Consider the following 20111-nt stretch of genomic DNA (forward strand, 5'->3'; position numbering starts at 1 on the left):
TGAGATGGCATATATTTTAAGATTTAGTCATTCCATTTTTCTGATATCTAGTCTATAAAAATCACTTCCATAGAGCATAACTTTGAAATTTTTTTTAAATTATTATACTTGAACAGGAGAATGTCCCCAAGTTGTTGAGCTTGGAAAAAAGGTAATTATTTTCAGGAAGTTGTGTACATAGAATGGTCACGGAAAGGATTGGCGCAGTAAAGAAAAGGAGAGCCAGGCTAAGTTTCTCACGGGCAAGAAATTACGCCCTGGGCCAAGATCCCAACCCACGCGGGGGTCGGGGCAAGCTTTTCTAGGACAGGGTCTGGCCTTGGAAAGAGGTGGCGAATGCGGAGTCGAAGTTGCTTTTCCAAAGAAGTTTTTTTTTTCTCTCGGAACTGGTTGTTCTTTCTTTTTTTTTTTTTTTTTTTTTTTTTTAATAGAGGCATGTTTTTTATTTATTTATTTGTTTGTTTGTTCGTTTTGTTTCGTTTACACATGCACTGGGTACAGTCAGAAGCGTGGGAGGGTGAGAGAATTCACCAGAGCCAGAGCGGGGAGCAGAACAGGCAGAAGGACCGAAGTACACTGCTGAGGGGAGCAGCGGGCGGCAGGAGAGGTCTGCGGCCATGTGGGACCCTCCTCTGGTGGCCGGGGAGCAGCCGGGGATCGAACCGGTGCCGCAGAGGCTGCGGGCAGCTTCGCAACCCAGCGCTCAACCGCTGCGCCACCGGGGAGGCCCATCTCTCGGAACTGGTTGTTCTTTCAACGCTGCTTATCAGGGAGTGCAAACAGTGCAGAGCCAGCTCTGGCGGGGGGGGGGGGGGGAGATGCAGGTGGAAGCAGTTTCAAGCTCCCCCCTCCCAACACCGTCTCAGCCAAGGCCTCGACCTTGCAATCGCAAGGAGATTACTCACAGAAGGCCAGAAAACATTCTCTCTCCAGAACCTGAATTTACAACTCAAATACCATGTAGAACTTTGAAATTCATTTTCAAATCTCAGTTCTAGCCCAGAGTCTGCGCAGAGTTTTTCTAGGAAATAAATTAACTTGGTTTCGGAGTAGTTAAACTTGCATTTAGGTCCCCAAAAAACCATATCACTTTTTTCTTATTTTTTAAATATTCACTTTATGTTTGTTTTATACAAGCACTGGGTACAGTCAGAAGCGCGGGAGAGTGAGAGAATTCACCAGAGTCGAGAGCAGAGAGCAGAGCAGGCAGAAGGACCGAGGTATGCAGCTGAGAGGAGCAGCGGGCGGCAGGAGAGGCCTGCGCACCGGGGGCAGCTTCGCAACCCAGCACTCACCCACGATGCCCCCAGAGAGGCCCAAACCATATCACTTTTAGCTTTCCCCGGTGAGCATTGGTAAAAGGCGGGAAAGGATCTCTCTGTATCCCTTTTAGGTCGTGGTGGTTATTAGTATCGTTGCTGTTCATAGTACCAGGTTTAACAATGTAAAAGCGAAATAAAGTTTACTTAAAATTAGGTCGGGAAGGCCTATAGCGGGAGCTCTCCCGTTCACGTCCGCTCGTGCGTTATCGCTGCCTTTATTTACATGCACTCTTGATTGAAAGCGCCAGCAGGAAGCGGTGCACGGGGGTGTTACACAGCGCCCAGGGCGAGCTAGCCCGCCCAGCAACAGCTCCACCAATGAGAAGCCCCGCAGCTCAGCCAATGAGAAGCCAGAACTCCCTCTTCCGCAAGAACCCGCCTCCCCGCGGACGCTTCCCCTTGTGGGCCGCCCGTTCCTTGGCGCGCTACGCGTGCAGGGCCCGAGACCCCGTTTCTGGGATAGTCCTGCATAACTCCCCCCTTTTTTTCCCCTGGTGAAACAACCAGTTGTTTTATATTCTACATCAACAGTGGCTTTTTCAGTACCAGAAATTTGGTATCACAGGTTTTAGTCCGCACCTCGAGAAGAAAAATTCACAGGTGGGTACGTAGTTTTGTAGAAACGTGACGTTTCTTCGTGTCCCAGAAGTGGCACGGGAGGGTGTTATTTTCTGCCCAGAGAAGCCAGACGCTATAGTATTTCTACTCGGGCCTAAGGAAGTTTCACAGACCCTAGTACCCTTGGAACAGGGTGGTCCCCAGGAAAGAGGAGGTTCCAGGTTTCCTGTCCCACCCAAGGGAGGGTGGAGCTGAGCAGGGAGAGAGGCTGGGGAGGAGACTGGGGAAGGAAGCAGGACGGAGCCAGAAGGAGACCTGGAGGAGGCACATGGAGCCGAGAGACACGTGAAGAAACTGCGCTTGTCTTTTGGTCGTGGCCTGGGTGACACAGACGTGGGTGAGGCCCGTGGGGAGGTGACAATGGCGGTTTTTGTCTTGATTTTTATTTTGCTCTCTTCCCTCCAGACTTGTCTGGTTGTTTCTGATCCTTTTCTGTGGGTCCCCACTGGAAACTGCTTTAGGCTTGTGGCAGGCTTTGGGGCCTTGCTCTGGGCCAGTCCTGCTTGGGTGGTCTTTTACCCAAGAGGAGATGGGTAACTTTGGGTGCTTGATTTAGAAACTCTATTCTTTGCCTTTCCTGTATTGTTTCCTAATTGTATTAAAGTTGTTTTTCACTGAAGTCTCATATGTTTTGTGTTGAAGCGACGGATGGCAGAACCTATTTAGAGCAGGCAGGGTCTGGCTGGGTTTGTGGGGTCTGGGCTGCCCCTCTCCCTGCCTGTAACACCCTGAGCCGATGGTAACCAGCACAGCCTGGCTGGGCCCTGTTTCGTGTTTTTCGAGGGAAGGCTGCTTTCTGCCTGTGGACAAACAGGGAGCGCTTCTCTAGCCCACATTCGGGGTTCCGGAGCTAGGTTCTTGAACGTGTGGCCACAAAAAGCCTTCCCATCACCTGGGCACCAGGCGTGGGCATCTGCTCAGACTCGGGGGCCCTTTTGGTGAGGAAGGGGCGGCACAACCCGGTTGTCTCGGACCCAGACTCGCGTGTCTTCTGCCCTGGGCCAGGTCGTGTTGGCGCCCACTCGCCCTTTTTCTCTCCTCTGCTTCTGTTGTATGTTTGCCCCTCCTTTGCCCTTTTCTGTGTGGAATCAAAGCTGATCCGCGCCCGAACAGCCCCACCTTATAGGCAAGATTGTGTTCTGGTAGCGCCCCAGCACGAGCCTGGGAAGCTCCTGGGTTTAAGTTAAGCATTTTTGGCAAGAGTACTTCATTGCGCTTCATTATTCTATCACATATTTTAAAATATTTTTTAAATCCTTCTGCACCTCAGGTTCACAGAAGTAAGTAGGTTATGATAAATTTTCATCATTGTCCATACACCATCTGCTTTATTTACTCACCTAGCCCTTATCACCTGTGTATCTAGATCTGTATCTATTTAAATAGTAATAAGAATCTTATTATGTAATAATAAGAATCGATGAACATTGCCCCTCCCCCAAATGCCAGCGTCTTGGTGTAATAATCGACACGTCATCATATATGCACCCTTCTTACACCTTACCCCTCCTTAAACACCATCCTGAGTAGTGTCTGCATCATTCTTACTTTTTTTTTTTAAAGATTTATTTATTTATGCATACAAGAGCTGGGGTACAGGTCAGAGATTGGGGGGTGTGTGTGAGAGGATTCACCTGAGACAGAGTGGGGAACAGAACAGGCAGACTGACCTAAAGACACTGCTGAGGGGAGGAGTGGTAGAGTCAGGAGGGTCTGCTGCGCCATGTGGGTAGCTCCTTGGCTGGCCGGGGATTGAACTCATGCTGCAGAGACTGCAGATTGCTTCATAGTGCTGTGCTTAACCCCCTGCCCACCAGGGAGGTCCCATTCTTACTCCTTTTAACTATGCTTTATTGTGTTATATATTTTTCCTCCTCATCTGTTTTTTCATCTAGTTTTAAATTTTATAAGGATATAGTGTTGTGTGTAATACTCTGGTACTATTTTTTCCACATAATTATTGTTTAAATCTAGTAGTCATGTGTTACTGGAATTCATTCACTTTGACTGTTGTGAAATAATCCATTTTGTGTGATCCAGTTTTATTCAACCAGTGGGCTTTTAAATTGTTTCCTGATTTTTGCTCTTGTGCACACTGTTAATATAAATATTCTTATATATACCTCCCGATATAATTGTTCAAGCATGTATCTTGGGTATTTAGTAATAGAAACTCTGGAACTCTCAAGTATTTGTCTAGGACTAATTGTTGAATTCAGTTGTTAATGTCCAACTGTTTTCTAAGGTATTTGCGTTGACTTTCACTTTCACTTTCCATATATAGAACTTGGATTCCTTGTAGTCATATCCTTTCCAACATTTGTTACTGTCAGACTTTTAAGTTTTTGACAAGCAATGATGTTAAATTACCTTATCCTTGTTTTGATCTTCTGATTAGAAGATCTTTTCATGTATTTACCATTTATATGTGTTTCTTCTGTTCGTGTCTGTGGCCATTTTTCAATTTTTTTACATCAATTTGTAGTTCTCTATGTATTCTTTTTTTTTTTCCTAAGATTTATTTATTTATTTATACAAGCACTGGGTACAGTCAGAAGCGAGGGAGGGTGAGAGAATTCGCCAGAGCCAGAGCGGGGAGCAGAGCAGGCAGAAGGACTGAAGTACACTGCTGAGGGGAGCTGGGTAGCAGGAGAGTCTGTGCGTCATGTGGGACCCTCCTCTGGTGGCCGGGGAGCAGCCAGGGATCGAACCAGTGCTGCAGAGGCTGCGGGCAGCTTTGCAACCCAGAACTCAACCACTGTGCCACCGGGGAGGCCCAGTTCTCTATATATTCTTGATATTCTTTGTCAGTGTGTGCGTGTGTTATATCTTCTAGTTTGTATCTTTTCACATCTTTAAAATGTCTATTGGTGAATCGAAGTCCTTGATTTGAATAGCATCAGATTTATTAATTCTTCAATGAGTGGTCGGTGTCTTCTTAAGGAAATTGTTTTTATCCCCAAGGTATAAAATGTAATTCCTATATTTTCTAAGATTGTTAGTTTGTACATTAAGATCCATTTGGAGTTGATTTTTAAGTTAAAACTCAATTTAATCTTTTTCTGTATAAAATAACCAGTTTAAATTGAGTGTTTTGTTTTTCTTCGTTGATCTATGTTATAGACTGAATGTTTGCACACCTCCCCCATCATTAATCATCTTAATGTCACTTTACAAAATTATATAATTTCCCTATGTCTTGCACTTTATTGGTTAGACTTATTTGTAGTTACTTGAATTTTGTATAATTATAAATTGTATCTTCACTTTAAATGTCAATTTGTTGCTGGTTTATAAAATAGACTGTATATAGATTTTTTAAATTCTGCAAGCTTACTAAACTCTCTTTTTAATTATATTATATCTGTAGATACTTTTGGATTTTCTTGTACTCTTTTTTATTACTTAAATACTCAATTTTATTTTTTCTACCCTAGAGCAAGACACCTAACACATCACCATTTGTTTTGTAATGGATTCTCTTTTGCCATGGTGACATTTGTGGGGCATTCCTCTTTGAACAGTGCCCACCCTCTTGTTGTCTACAATATTGCCTTTCTTGTAGATTCGCATATATATGGCCAAAGGGACAACTTCATGTTTCCATAAGGCCTAGAGAACATGTAGCAGGTGCCTCTCCTCTTTCCCTTTGTGTTGGTCATTTTGGTGACTTCAGGCTTTCAGAATTGGAGCTTTGACTGTTTCCCAAAAGGCCGAAACAATGGTTTTGATGCCTTCTGATTACTCGAGGTCCATTGCTGAGAATTAATTCTAGATCTTTTGTTAATGATTTTTAGTTTAACTTCACTGTGTTCAGATAATATGCTCATATAATTTTTTCTTTAGTTATTTGTTGAAACTTTTTTTACACATAATATGGTTGATTTTTATAATTTATCAAGAAAATAATACACATTCTTTACTTGCTGAATACTGTAAATAAGTCTAATAAGTCAATTTTCTTGTCTCTAATATAATAATTGTATTCCTTCCAGGTGCTGAGACGACTAGCTAGTTCAGTTGCCACTGCTCAACTATCTATGTATATCCATACCTTAGGCCTCTTCTCTTCCCATTGTAGGTGGATGGCCAGCGTACTGCTTATAGCTCTATATTCTTGGAAGATTTGCCTTCACCACTGCTCTTTAGGACCTCCCTTGTGTAGGCCTGTAATTCATCTAAGCATTTCTGGCTTGCACCAACTTTTGTTCCAGTCATCTGTGAATTTGGGCAAAGATCTTTTCTTCTCTGCTGTTGATCATAGAGAATCTTGTGAAATCATAGTGACAAATTGGAAGAGACTTTGGTGCTGTGGAGGTAAGTGAAATGGGAGTCCAGGTAACCTGTTCATGAAATTTCTTCTGGACCTTCTTGGAGCCAACTCTGAATTTATTCTTTTTTTTTTTTTTAAAGATTTATTTATTTATGCATACAAGAACTGGGGTACAGGCCAGAAGTGTGGGGGGGTGAGAGGATTCACCTGAGACAGAGTGGGGAACAGAATAGGCAGACTGACTGAAATACACTGAGGGGAACAGCAGGTGAGACAGGAGGTCTGTTGCACCATGTGGGTTGCTCCCTGGCCGACTGCGGATAGAACTCGTGCTGCAGAGGCTGTGGATTGCTTCATAGTGTTGTGCTCAATCCCTTGTGCTTCCAGGGAGGCTCTGAATTTATTATGTTATATAAAGGGTTGCTCAAATACCTACCTGTCTTATGATGATGGCATAATTATTTAGTGTCCCATAGTTGGCAACTTAATCTCTGCTAGGATGCAGGGTCTTTTTATAGAGAAGTTATGCACTGTAGAAGATATGGGGCTGCCCTGCACATTTGCACTATAATCTTCATGTTGTGGCTTGCCAGAATCTCATGCAGATTCCTTATCCAGCTTGGGCATTTATAGCAATATCACATTGGCTGACTCACATCAGGCTGGCTAATGTCATAATTTTGACCTGCTGCATATCTTTCTTTTACTTCAAGGCCTGCTCAAGCCTGTCCTCATTTTGAATTTCAAATATGGCACATTATGCTTCTACAATCCAAAGAGATCCCCAAAAGTTACTGTTAGTGCCAAGTGATAACTTGTATTTTACCTCAGGAGAGATTTTCTGGCATGACCCAGAGCCCTAGAATGATCACTGATGTGGCAGCCCCTGAATCTTAGTGAGGCTAATCTTTTACTCCATTAGGTGTCCTACTGGGCCATCTAAGCTCCTTTATATGTATTGTTCACTAGGTCCAGTTAGTATGATGCCATCAGAGTGGTGGTCTAGCACTATGTTTGGTAGAATCTTCAATGTTGAGGTCTTTACAGAGTATGTTACAAAAGAAAGCAAAATATTTAACCTAACCCTGGGATACTGAATGACTATATTCTTCCCTATTATGAGAAGATGAACTGTCTCTTATTTTATTCACTAATGAAGTTTAAGATGAATGTATTCACCAGAAAAATAGGCACCTAGCAAGTGCCAAAGATTATGTAGATCTATTCTAGTAAAGATACCACATCTGGCTTGGCAGCTCAACTGGAACTACCACCATTGACATCTCTATGATCCATCTAGTTGTTGCAGAGGGCAAATAGGTGGATTAAACTATCACTTCTGTATACTTTCAAATTTTAGGAGGTAGTGCTAATCTCTAAAATTCCTCTAAGGATGCATTATTACTTATGATTTACTATCTTGGCTAGGGAGAGGGAAATTTAACTGTTTCTACAATAATGGCTCTTACTCTGCTAGTTAGGGAACAAATGAAAGGGCTGTCCTCTGAAGTTCCTAATGCTAACTCCAGATTTGGTGATTCACTAGAAGAATTTACAGGACTCAGCATAAAGTCTTATTCATGACTGTGACATTTATTACAGTAAAAAGATACAAAGTAAAATCAGCAAAGGGAGAAAGTACATCAAAGTTAGAGGAAACCAGATAAAAGCTTCCAAGTGTCTGCTCCCATTGGAATCATACAAGATATGCCTAATTCCTACTGTATCAATGTAACAACATGTGTAAAGTGTTCCTGCCAGAGAAGCTTGCCTAAGCCTAGGAATCCAGTGTTTATCTGGTGCTGGTCATGTGGCATCCTCTGCCTATCATGTAGCAGAATTCCAGACTCCTAGAAGGAAAACAGGTGTTTGACATAAACCACATTGTTTGTATATATATCTTAGGCACAGTATAAACTACCCTTATTGGCTTATATAATGGTGGGAACAATCCCCAGATCTTAGTTCCAGATGCCAACCAAGGACCAACCTTGCGAGCACACTTTTTAAAAGAAAGCACTCTCAGGCCTGCTATGGTAATCTTTTTCTGCGCATGTCACCCATTTGGTCTTGGGCTGAGTTGCTTTACAACAAAATTATTATGAGTAGGGCCCCACATACCAGCATGACCAACCTGCAATAATGGCCTCAGCTATGTCCTTCTTGGGGTCCTAGAGCTGCCTCATGAAAGCAAATCCCACCATAAGTGTCTAAGAAAGCTAGGTGATTTCCAGATTAAATTTTTGTATTAACCATACTCTGACCAAAAGCATCAACTCAGACCAGTAAGTCAAAGCTGACCTGAATGCCTTGTAGGGCAGAGGCAGTATGATAGCAGTCAGGATACACACAGAAGAAATACAATCCCAGAAAGCACATGTGGTACCCCTGGAAAGAGTTTGGAAGTATATACATAGTTTGATAGTATATGCAATTGTTTGGGCACTCCAAGCAGGATACACATTAGTTAGGCAATGCTGGTTCATAAGGCCTTCCTCATAAATCCAGTGTAGGCCTTTTGCTTCGGATTCTCACTTCACTCCAAATAATTCAACTCAGTCCTTGGTCTCAAACGAACTGTCAGTTTTGCTGATGTGTAATATCAGTTCATCCCCTTCAGGTACGGAGACAACATCTGGAAGTGTTGCATGGAAAGTGCAGGAGCTAGAGCCATCCTCTGCTCTCTTTTTGTTGACTGTCGGATATGTCAGTCGGTTTGAATTCAGTGCTCACAATACCTTGGAAAGGCAATATGGGAAATTTTCCTTCAAGAAGAAAGGGAAGCTTTCAGGAATAGTTCTGAAAGACAAAGATCATTAACATCCTAGCCCATCTCCAGGCCTCCCCAGATGCTTTTTCTCCATTGTTCTGAAATCAGCATGTCCCATTGAGCAATTATAACTCAATATTTTTTTTTTCAGTCATCCCCCATTTTTTTTTAAAGATTTATTTATTTATTTATACAAGCATTGGGTACAGTCAGAAGTGCAGGAGGGTAAGAGAATTCACCAGAGCCAGAGCGGGGAGCAGAGCAGGCAGAAGGACCGAAGTACACTGCTGAGGGGAGCAGCAGGCGGCAGGAGAGGTCGGTGCACCATGTGGGACCCTCGCCGGTGGCCGGGGATTGAACCAGCGCTGCAGAGGCTGCGGGCATCTTCACAGTCCAGTGCTCAACCACTGCGCCACCAGGGGAGGCCCAATCATCCCCCATTCTTACCCAGATCTTTGGTCTGGAAGTGTAATTATATGCAAGAGGGATAAAAGCATCTCACAGAAAAATTTTTTTATAAAATCAACATAAAATCATGCCATGCTGAGGAATTGGTCATGATGATAGCCTGAATTTTTAAAAATGGACTCACACACCTCCCATGCCTTTAGTCCTAACCATTTATCCAATGAGCAGCCTTGAGAAGAGCAATCTCTTTATGGAAACAGTCACATTTTACAATCAATTGTCTTAATAAGATATGTGTTTTAGGAGAAAGGTGAGAAAAACAGAGTCAAGCTATCAGTCCACTGATGTAAATTGTAACCAACCTAGAAATCTAAACACAAGTCAACAGCAGTAGAACATCTTCCATAGGAGATACAGAGTCTGATTTGTCAGGAGTAGGTTGTGGGGGTCACAATAACTGTGATACACTTGCCCCCAACTTTCAGCTTTTCAAAGTAATCACAAGTCAGGAATGCAGTCAGTCTCTGTATAACCCTCTACATTAGAAATATAGAGCCGGTTAGCACCTTGATTTCAGATAACCCCATCAGAATTCTCTCCTGTGGGCATCTGCAAGTGACCAGATGGTCTAGCCAGCATGATGTTTTCACTGTTTAGGGCCTCAGAAAAGGGTGTTCAAACTGCAAGGATCACAGATCTGTATTCCCTTTAATAGGCCTGTGAATGCTTTTAGTTTAGCACAGCTTGTGGTCCATAAAAGATAGTGTCAGATTTTACCTTAGAGTCAGGTCCAGACAATTTGGATCTGTGAATTCAGAATACTAAAAAAGTTAAGGGTAAGGAGTAGTGGGTACCGTCTTCATCTCTAAGTACCCACATAACAATTAAGGCCAATCTTGCAAACTGGACTTTCTAAGTTTATCTATCACAATTATACACTCAGGGACCTGAAAAGTGTGGGAAGTATGGCATAGTAGACCATACGGTATGTCTGTGAATGCTTTGGACCCACTTTGAGATGGGTTTGGACCCAAATTCCATTTATCTCTTGATTTCTATCAGCCTCTTCTCTAACCAATGAAACATGGTATTTTAGGTCACCTCAGATCAGAGGCTCAAAAACTATTTATTTCACCTTTCCTGAGAAGTCTGATTTCTTTTTTTTTTTATAGAGGCATGTTTTTTATTTATTTATTTGTTTGTTTGTTTATACAAGCACTGGGTACAGTCAGAAGCGTAGGAGGGTGAGAGGATTCACCAGAGCCAGAGCGGGGAGCAGAGCAGGCAGAAGGACTGAAGTACACTGCTGAGGGGAGCAGGGGGCGGCAGGAGAGGTCTGCGCGCCATGTGGGACCCTCCTCCAGCGGCCGGGGAGCAGCCGGGGATTGAACCGGCGCCGCAGAGGCCGCGGGCAGCTTCGCAACCCAGCGCTCAACAGCGCTCAACCGCTGCGCCACCGGGGAGGCCCTTTCCTGAGAAGTCTGAATAACCACATATCCAAGTGCAGTTGCCCAGGCACATGTCTGCAAATCTCTTTAGAGAAGGCACTCAACTATTTTTTATTAAACAAGTCAAGCTATATTCTGCTTAAGTATCATTTTTACTTTCACACTCATTCTTTTTTTTTTAAGATTTATTTATTTATGCATACAAGAACTGGGGTACAGGCCAGAAGTGTGGGGGGTGAGAGGATTCACCTGAGACAGAGTGGGGAACAGAATAGGCAGACTGACTGAAATACACTGCTGAGGGGAGCAGCAGGTGAGACAGGAGAGGTCTGCTGCGCCATATGGGTAGCTCCTAGCCAGCGATCGAACTTGTGCTGCAGTGGTTGAGGATAACTTCATAGTGCTGAGACTTAACCCCTTGCGCCACCAGGGAGGCCCCACAATCTTTCTTAATCTTAGGCGCAGCCACACATTGCTGTGTCAAAACAGCAATGATTGACATGCTGATCTTGCTTCAGTTAAATCCACTTTGCCATTAACAGTTACATGAAGCCATTTAGTTTCTGTTGAAATCTCATTTTCTTCATGCGTAACAGAAATCCTGGTTCCTTGCCAGCATCACATACTGCAAACTTTTTGCTACAGGGGATAGCTACCCACTGAGCTGCACAAAGATGTCAATATTTACTTCACTGGAGCATTCCTCAGTAATGAAGAGAGTGTCGTCTGAATCCTTTTGGTGAACGTAATTATTGGGGTCTCAAGTTTTACACAGTGAACCCATTCTAACACTCCCACCTTTGTTGGGCCATGTGTACTAGAACATTGTATGTCCAAGGAAAAGGATGGATAAACACGAGGCAAGAAACGACAATAATGAGAAATGTATGCAGGCCTGATTTGGTCATTTTGATAAAGCCATCTTCTCAAATGTCATCTGCTTCAAATTCCTGGAAATCTTTTTCTTCAGTTCATCAAATGACATGTAGGTCCAGTCAGGTTGTGATACTTCAGATGTGTTGCATGAACCCAAGAATCTATTTCCTGAAGTTTGTTTGCACAGTGTTTTGTTAGCAGTACTTGATGGAGTCCTTTCCAGTGAGGTTGAAGAAAGTTTCCCTAATAGACAAAATCTCCAGGGTGTAGAATGTGTTGCTCCAATTCTAGTCTCCCTGGAGTGCTGTCTGAAAGGTTTGATTAGAATATGGCAAAGTTGCGGGTTGCTTTGTTCTTTAAGTTCTTTTCCTTATTCAGTATGTTAATGAGAGGAATGTCTGTGGTGCTGTGGCAAGAGAAGATGGCAGAGTGAGTGCTAGCCAGGTTTTAGATATTCATCTGGCTGCAGAGCCAAAAATTAACTAAGGGAAAGCAGGTGTGAAATGCTCTGCAGCAGAGATGTACACTTCCCTTTTGACTTAGATTATGACTTTTCAACGGAATTATGATGACAGAATGTACAGTTACCCAGCATGTGTTCCTCTTCTCCCTCCTGTTGCTCAGGGTGTAGTGCCCTCGAAATGCCAGTGTGTATCAGGAAACACATCACAAAGGGGCAAAAATGGCTTCAAGTCTAAGAGTTGACAGCAAGGATCTTCCAAATCTGGAAAGCTGAAAAGAGATGACCTTCAGACTATTAAGAAGCAGCTGGCCCAGATTCTCTACTGGAAAGCCTGAAAAGAAACAGAGCAATCCAGCAGTAGAGATGAAGAATGATAAGTCATAAAAGGAGCAGAGTAGTAGCTCCCTGAAACAGGATGAGACTAATGTGAAAATGGAGTCTGAGGGTGGAGCAGATGACTGTTGAGGAGGGCCACCTATTGGGTGATGATGAAGATGAAGCTGGGGGATGACCAGCTGATTAAGGAAGCTGATTAAGGAAGATGGAAAAGAAGCTGAGGAAGGAGAGGATGACACAGATAGCACCAATGGCCAGCATGACTCTTAAGCACATAGTGGAGTTTAGAAATCTTATCCCATTATTTCTTTACCTAGGCGCTTGTATAAAATCAAAAAGTTCACTAGATCCTCTCCCCTGTATCCTTCCACATGCTCACTGTTCTCCCCAACTTTGTCCTTCCCGTGTTCGTTAATTCATATTGCCCTGTGCCTAGACCCATTTTCACTTCCTTTCATGTTCCTAGTAATTGTCTTGCCCTGTAATTTTTGCTTTTTTTTTTTTTTTAGAGGCATGTTTTTATTTTATTTATTTGTTTGTTTGTTTGTTTATACAAGCACTGGGTACAGTCAGAAGCACGGGAGGGTGAGAGAATTCACCAGAGCCAGAGCGGGGAGTAGAGCAGGCAGAAGGACCAAAGTACACTGCTAAGGGGAGCAGCGGGTGGCAGGAGAGGTCTGCGCGCCATGTGGGACCCTCCTCCGGTGGCTGGGGAGCAGCCGGGGATTGAACCAGCACCACAGAGGCCGCGCGCAGGCAGCTTCGCAACCCAGCGCTCAACCCTTGCGCCACTGGGGAGGCCCTGTAATTTTTGCTTTTAATTTTTTTTTAAAATATAATATTCTGTCCACATTTTTTTTTTTAGATTTGTTTTATTTATTTATTTATACAAGCACTGGGTACAGTCAGAAGCGCAGGAGGGTGAGAGAATTCACCAGAGCCAGGGCGGGGAGCAGAGCAGGCAGAGGGACCAAGGTACACTGCTGAGGGGAGCAGCGGGCAGCAGGAGAGATCAGCGTGCCATTGGGACCCTCCTCCAGTGGCCGGGGAGCAGCCAGGGAACGAACCGGCGCCGCAGAGGCTGCGGGCAGCTTTGCAACCCAGCGCTCAACCGCTGCGCCACCGGGGAGGCCCTGCTTTTAATTTTGATACACCTTTATTACTTAATAAAAAATGATGTATGATTCTTATAAACTTTTCAAAATAATCTCTTGTTATGCAGCAAATACAGTTCTTTCCATTTATACATGAGTTCAGTAGTTGCTTCCCTAACTTCAAAGGCAATCTCAGTAGTGGAGTAGCATGTGAGAGCAGCTTTGAGTTAGAGGCAGTGTGTTATACCCCATTTAAGAGGGTTATGTGGAGCAGGTGAATGCAAATGTAACAATGTGTTTTTGTGAATGAGATGTGTTTTTGTGAAAAATAGTGAAATAATCTTAAGATTTGTTTCCTACAGTGTATACTTTGGGTTATTTTTGTGACCAGCCTGATGTTTAGAACCTTTTTTTTCCCTCAAAATAAAAATAAATTAAGTTTTTATTAAACCAGGAATTTGGAAGAAAAAAAAGGCAGGGGCTACGTACATTGGGTCCCTGTGACTGTCTCAGAAGGTGAGTGTTTATGAATTCCAAAAAGAGGCAGTGCTTTTGGGCAAGCTATTTTGAGGGTACAGTTTTGGCCAGTGGAGTTTTAATAGTACTCTAAGTGTGTTTGACTAAACCCAATGATTGAGGATAGTAAACACAGTAAGAATTGTAAAGTCTGTAAATAGCATTAATTTGTCAGAGCACCTGGCCAGTGAAATACATTCCTTGATCACTGTGGAGTTCAAGATGAGCTACTCAGTAGATGAAGTCTTTTCCAAAAGGAATTTGGCTATGGAAGAGGCAGGGAACCACAATTCAGTGAAAAAAGGAACAGAGCAAGAGTAAAACATTTTTATCCATGAATTTATATAAAATCCAGTTGTCAGATCTCAAATGGCCAGTAAGCAACTTAGTGTCCAGGAACTGTGCAAACAAGATTTCTAGAGAGATGGGACAAGTAAGGTAGGAGATTTTGCAGTTCCTGGTAGACTGGGTTGCTATTTGGTCAACTAAAAGCTCCAACTTTTTTTTTTTTTTTTTTTTTTTTTTTTTTTGTGGGACCCTCGCTGGTGGCCGGGGAATGAACCGGTGCAGCACAGACTGTGGGCAGCCTCACAGCCCAGCGCTCAACTGCTTCACCACAGGGGAGACCCTAAAAGCTCCAACTTTTGCAAAGAATACGCAATGGAACATGGACAGTTTCACCGTTTACAAAAATCAACTCAAAATGGATAAAAGAACTGGACATAAGACCTGAAACCGTAAAATATATAGAAGAAAATATAGGTAAAACACTACAATACATACATCTCAGAAACATTTGAAGACTCATCACCCAAAGCAAAGAAAGTCAAGGAAAAGACAAACACCTGGGATAACATCAAACTGAAAAGCTTCTGTACAGCAAGAGACATTAACCAAAACAAAGAGACACCCCACTGATTGGGAAAAAAATCTTTGCACTCCATACAACTGATAAGGGATTGATCACAAAGATATAACAAAGAACTCATATGACTCAACAAAAACAAAGTAAACAATCCAGTCAAGAAATGGGCAGAAGAGCTTAAGACATTTCTCCAAAGAGGAAATGCAAATGGCCAACAGGCATATGAAAAAATGTTCAACATCCCTTACAATCAGGGAAATGCAAATCAAAACCACACTGAAATACCACCTTACACCAGTAAGAATGGCACATATCAAAAAAAACAAGCAACAACAAATGCTGGTGAGGATGCGGTAAAAAGAACTCTCCTACATTGCTGGTTGGAGTGCAAACTGGTCCAGCCACCATGGAAAGCTGTCTGGAGGTTCCTCAGTCTACTATAAATGGAGCTACCATATGACCTGGCAATTCCACTCCTAGGGATCCACCCAAAGGACACAAAAACATTGATTCTAAAGAACACCTGTACCCTTATGTTTATTGCAGCACTGTTTACAATAGGCAAAACCTGGAAACAACCCAAATGCCCCAAAATAGATGACTGGATCAGGAAGATATTGTGTGTGTGTGTGTGTGTGTGTGTTTATATTGGAATAATATTCAGCAATCAAAAAAGATAAACTCATGCCATTCACAGCAATGTGGGTGGAGTGAGAAGAAATTATGCTCAGTGAAATAAGCCAGAGGGAAAAAGAAAAATATCGGATGGTTTCACTTAGAGCAGGAATATAGGGGAACGAAATAAGACATAAATGTAAAAAAGTAATAACAGTACGAAGCACAACAAAACAAAAACAGACAATTATAAATCAGAGACATCCTGCAGGGGAGGAGGGAGCACAGGGGACTGAGGTGAGCGTGCATGGTTGCATTGGTGAAGGAAACTATGGGGACTACACCTGAGGGGGATGGGGGGAGCAAATATTGTTTAAAAATGAACCATGATGTAAAAAATAAAATAATTTAAAAAATAAAATAAATCTTTTTTTTTAAAGAGGCATGTATTTATTTGTTTGTTTGTTTGTTTGTTTGTTTATTATACATGCACTGGGTATAGTCAGAAGCTAGGGAGGGTGAGAGAATTCACCAGAGCCAGAGCGGGGAGCAGAGCAGTCAGAAGGACCGAAGTACACTGCTGGGGGGAGCAGCGGGCAGCAGGAGAGGTCTGAGCGCCATGCGGGACCCTCCTCCGGTGGCCAGGGAGCAGCCGGGGATCGAACCGGCGCCGCAGAGGCCGCGGGCAGCTTTGCAACCCAGCGCTCAACCGCTGCGCCACCGGGGAGGCCCTAAAATCTTTAGAAAAAAAAAAAGCTCCAACTTTTGGAGCTTTTTCTTTTGGTCACACCAACAGCTATTGAATTTCCATTTCTGTTTTACTGGAGCCTATTTTTGGGCTTCTCTGGCCAGTTCTTTTTCTAAATTATAAATTGGGGAAATACCCTTTTGGCGCTTCACAGAGGTTTGGCTGTACTGGTTCCTTTAAGAGCAGTGTTCTTTGGAGAAATATCAAGGTGATTTCCCTTAACTTCCAGACAGTCAACTTAGTATGTTCTGGAATTGTAATCATAGCTAAAGTAGCAGGTAAATGTATAGTATCCAGAAATTTCTGAACACAAAGGCCTATTTTTGATTTTGTTTCCACTGGAAGAAGCTTCATTGCTTCCATAACATTATAAAGTTATGTGCTACTCCAAAAGCATGTCTACTATTAGTGTAAACGTTGGCAGTCTTGTCTTTGGCTAGAGTACAGGCCCATGTGAGTGTGTACAATTCACCTTGTTGGGCTGTAGTAGCCAAAGGCAAAGGAGCAGCTTCAGTTACATCAAAGGGTGTTGATATTGCATATCAATATTTACAATATTTACCATTTACCTTTCAATTATGGATGTTAGTATTACCTAAAGGATATTCTTACAGATCATCATGAAGGCTCAGGGGGTGATCCATCAGTTCCATTAGTCATAAAGAACTTAGTCATTTAACATCAGAGAAAAGAATTGCTGGTTAAGATAATTATAGCAAGAAATAGTTACATGGGCAACAGCAAAATGTTTTCGTAGGTGGTAAGGAAACTGAAATGTTGAGTGCTAATTCAGGAGGACTTCTGTTTCATGAAGTACAAACAATGGTTAAGAGGGAATTCACAACTATCTTCTCAGTGGCCTGAACCACTGTGAGGCAAGAATGGTATCCTCATGCCACAGAGCCCATTTGTTGACTATAATACCATATGATTTAATGGTGATCCTTGTGCTTCTGAGTGATTATCCCAATAGCATTTCCTTCTTTTTCACATGGAAAATGGAAAGGAGAATCTTATAATTAGGGTGTCCAAGGGCAGATAACTTTATTATACTCTTCTTTAAAGTCATGTCCTTCTCATGTTGTTCTCACAGAATTTGATCAGGGTTATTGTTTTTTAATAAGGCATATGGAGGTTTTGACATAAGACCAAATTTGGAATCAATTTTAGGCCTTAATCAGCCAATCTTAAAAACCTCTAATCAGTTAGGTAGTCTTGGGTTTGGAAACTTAAAATACCTTGATGTCTGTTTGGGTCTAAATGTAATCCTGTGCTAATATTAGAGGACTTAAATATTGAACCTGGGTTTGAACAAACTACAACTTCTGTTTGGTCCCTTGTGTCCCTTAAAGGCTAAATCCTTTAGCAAGTGGATGCCATCTTCCTGCCAAGAGGCTATGGAGGGAGACCAAAGAAGCAATAACTATGAATTTCTATAAAACCCTGAGGCTTACTCTCCAGGTAAATTATCTTGCTTCACAGGTTAAGACAAATAATTATTGACCAACTTGGCCAACTGGAATGTTAAAATACATACCCATAAGTCAGTTACAGTGAGCAATTTATTTTCACTTGGGATAGGTAATAGTAATATATATGAGGACTATGCACACCTGAATGCTGAGAAATGACAATGTTGTTTATTCCTTTTTTAAATTTTTGTTTATTTTATATATTTTTACATCATTTTTCATTTTTGCACAATGTATGCATTTTCATCTTGGTTATAGTCCCCATACAATTCCCACCCCCTTGTTTTGATCCTATTCCCTTCTTCCTGCCCCATAGTGTGTCTCTGTTTTATAGTTGCTTGTTGATTTTTATTTTCACTTTATTATTATTAGTCTTTTTCCTGGTCCCTTATTTAGATTTTCTAAATTCCTGCTATGAGTGAGACCATCCGGTATTTTTCTTTTTCTTTCTGGCTTATTTTGCTGAGCATGATCCCTTCCAGCGCCATCCATGTTGCTGTAAATTGCATGTGTTTATCTTTTTTGAATGCTGAGTAATATTCCATGGTGTATATGTACCACATCTTCTTGATCCAGTCATCTATTTTTGGGCATTTGGGTTGTTTCCAAAGCTTAGCTGTTATAAACAGTGCTGCTATAAACATAGGGGTGCAGGTGCTCTTTGGAATTGATGTTTCTGTGTCCTTTGGGTAAATACCTAAGAGTGGAATTGCTGGATCATAGGGAAGCTCTATGTTTAGTAGGTCCAGAAATCTCCACACAGCTCTCCATAGTGGTTGGACCAGTTTACACTCCCACCAACAGTGCAGGAGAGTTCCTTTTTCTCCACATCCTCGCCAACATTTGTTGTTGCTATTTTTTTTTTAATATGTGCCATTCTCACTGGAGTAAGATGGTATCTCATGGTAGTTTTGATTTGCATTTCCCTGATTACAAGTGATGTTGAACATTTTTTAATATGCCTGTTGGCCATTTACTTTTCCTCTTCAGAGAAGTTTCTTTTTAGCTCTTCTGCCCATTTTTTCACTGGATTATTTTCTTTGTTGTTGTTGAGTCTCATCAGCTCTTTGCAGATTTTTGTGATTAGTCCTTTATCATTAGTGTTGTGTGCAAAAATGTTCTCCCAGTTGGTGGGGTTTCTCTTTGTTTTTATTACTGTCTCTTTTGCTGTGCAGAAGCTCTTTAATTTGATGTAGTCCCAGCTGTTTATCTTTGCCTTCACTATCACTGCTTTGGGTGATGTGTCTGTAAAGATGTCTTTGATGTGCATATCACGTAGTGTTTTGCCTATATTTCCTTCTATGTATTTTATGGTTTCAGGTCTTATGTCTAGTTCTTTAATCCATTTTGAGTTGATTTTTGTGTATGGTGTGAGGTAGTGGTCAAGCTTCATTCTTTTGCATGTAGCGACCCAGTTTTCCCAGCACCATTTATTGAACAAACTTTCTTTGCTCCAATGCATAGTCTTTGCTCCTTTGTCAAAGATTAGTTGACCATAAATCTGTGGGTTTATTTCTGGATTTTCTATTTGATTCCATTGGTCTGTGTGTCTGTTCTTGTTCCAATACCATACAGTTTTGATGATTATGGCTTTGTAGTATAGTTTCAAGTCTGGGAGTGTGATGCCTCCATTCCCTTCTTTTTTTTTTTTCAGGGGAGCTTTGGCTATTTGGTGTTTTTTGTGATTCCATATGAATTTCATCAATAATTGTTCTATTTCTTTGAAGAATGACATTGAAATTTTTTTTTTCTGTCTCAAGGTTGTTTTAGCTATTCTGGGCCCATTGGGTTTTCTTTTTCTTTCTTTTTAAAGATTTATTGATTGATTGATTTATACATACAAACACTGGGTACAGTCAGAAGAGCGGGAGGGTGATAGTATTCACCAGAGCCAGAGTGGGGAGCAGAGCAGGCAGAAGGACCTAAGTACACTGCTGAGGGGAGCAGCGGGCGGCAGGAGGGTTCTGCAAGCCATGCGGGACCCTCCTCCGGTGGCCGGGGAGCAGCCGGGGATCGAACCGGTGCTGCAGAGGCTGCGGGCAGCTTCACAACCCAGTGCTCAATCGCTGCGCCACCAGGGTGGCCCGACATTGAAATTTTGATTGGAATAGCATTGAATCTGTATATTGCTTTTGGTAGGATGGCCATTTTAATAATGTTTATTCTTCCAATCCATGAGCAGGGGATGTCTTTCCATTTCTTTGTGTCTTCTTCTATTTCTTTTAACAGTGCTTTATATTTTTCTTTGTATAGGTCCTTTACCTCTTTTGTTAGATTTATTCCCAAG

At 42.2% G+C, this 20111-nt stretch overlaps 1 pseudogene; it reads left to right on the forward strand.

The window, feature by feature from the left end:
• Positions 1-8917: 8917 nt before the first annotated feature.
• On the forward strand, positions 8918-12840 carry LOC119242894 (heterogeneous nuclear ribonucleoproteins C1/C2-like; annotated as a pseudogene).
• Positions 12841-20111: the final 7271 nt, after the last annotated feature.

This window comes from Talpa occidentalis, unplaced genomic scaffold, assembly GCF_014898055.3.
Source record: "Talpa occidentalis isolate TD23 unplaced genomic scaffold, MPIMG_talOcc4v2.1 talOcc4.13, whole genome shotgun sequence".
In the NCBI taxonomy this organism is placed as follows: domain Eukaryota; kingdom Metazoa; phylum Chordata; class Mammalia; order Eulipotyphla; family Talpidae; genus Talpa; species Talpa occidentalis.